The following is a 1708-nucleotide window of genomic DNA, read 5'->3' as shown; positions in this document are numbered from 1 at the left end:
GGCGTGGCTCTGATGACCTGAAAAGCAAACTTCAAAGTTGAACAATGTGTTAGTTGTGATTCATCAAATGAGTTGTCATTACTGAGCCGTCCAAGTTCACAGGAAAGCTTCCCTTGGTGTGCTGGAACCATCTCTTCTGAAATGTTCACATACTTCTCCCATTTCCTTAACAATCTAACCCTTCATTCTCGTATTATTTACAAAGCACTATTTTTAATCGCTTTAAGTCTCAGTTTTCCCTTGCGCAACACAGGGGTAAAACTAGAGCCTACTCACAGGCCATAGACCTATCTGCCGACTTTGAGAACAATCTCGGCCAGTTCATGGTTCACATGCTTCGAGCGCGCCACAGGCAGGGCTCTGAGAAGCACAATATCCTCGACAGTGCACTGTGGTCCAGAGTTAAAGAACTAGGCTGTGAACCCAAAGGTTGGCAGTTCCAACCCACCAGTCATTCTGTAAGAAAGATGGGGGCAGTCTGCTTCCCTAAAGATTTACAATCTCGGAAACCCGAGGATTAGTTCTAAGCTGTAGGGTAAACTGAGTCAGAATCAACTAGATGGCAGTTGCTGTTGTTATGTGCGGTCGAGTCGCCTGGAACTCACAGCGACCCTATGTACAACAGCCCTAAACCCTGCTCTATCCTGTGCCAACCTCACTGTCTCTGACACACCTACCCCCACCACCCCAGTCACTGAAAATCAATCCATATCATCTAGGGTCTTCCTCTCCTGCGCTGTCCCTCCAACCTCCCAAGCATGACATTTTTCTTCTCCAAGGACTGGATGGCAGTCGGATTGGATGAGTCGCAAGCCGATTCGACGGCACATAAGAACAACAATGCTTTGAGGATGTAACCCGAAGGTCTAATAGCTAATAAATAAGGGCTTTTGTTTTTTGTTTTTTTTCCCCAGTGCCTTCTCTCTCGTTCCCTCCCGCTGGGCTGACTCCTAAGGCTGTTAACAGTCTGGATCTCTTGGCCGCATAAGCCCTTGTCTGACGGTTGAAGGAGACAGCTCGAGTAGGCGCTGTGTCGGCATCCTCATACTGAACCCATCCCGTCTGGCCCGGGGACAGAGAGCCCACGGGCCCCTGAGACTGGACGAGGCGAGGCGGCGCCCCAGCTTCTTGTGATCTCGGCGAGCCATGAACCCACCTTTGGCTGCAAAGTCTGAAAACCCCGCTAGACTCTCAGCTCGGTTTTACGGAACCACACTGGGCGGAGAGCGTCCGTCGCAGCTTAATGACGTCACGAACGATCACCGCCTCTTCTGCCTGCCGCTCAGGGGGCGGGACTAACTGCGAACCACGCCCCCTTAAAGGAGCCGCGACCTCGGCGTACAAGAATCCACGTGACCACTCCTTTTCCAGTACAATGCTATCAGGACTTTCCTGTTTCAATGATTTTGATGTTTTTCCTGAAGGTTTTTGGGAAGATAGAGGATCAGTGATAGAGAGCATGACCCTCCTCCACACAATGGCTTGACACAGTGGCTGGCTGCAAGAGTGGGCAGTGAGCATGACAGATCCTGAGGCTTGTGTTCAGAAGGGTTGTTACAGGGTCGCTATGAGTAGTGGTCGACCCAACAGCACCGAGGGAGCTCTGGTGGCCTAGTGGCAAGAAGCTGTGTTGTGGTCGCCTAGAGCATGGCGGACGCTCGCGTGCTTCCCAGCGACCTCTATCCCCTCATTCTCGGGTTCCTGCGGG

This window comes from Elephantulus edwardii, unplaced genomic scaffold, assembly GCF_000299155.1.
Source record: "Elephantulus edwardii isolate Elephantulus edwardi_28Jun2011 unplaced genomic scaffold, EleEdw1.0 scaffold00080, whole genome shotgun sequence".
Taxonomy (NCBI): Eukaryota; Metazoa; Chordata; class Mammalia; order Macroscelidea; family Macroscelididae; genus Elephantulus; species Elephantulus edwardii.
Note: the sequence above shows the minus strand (reverse complement) of the source record.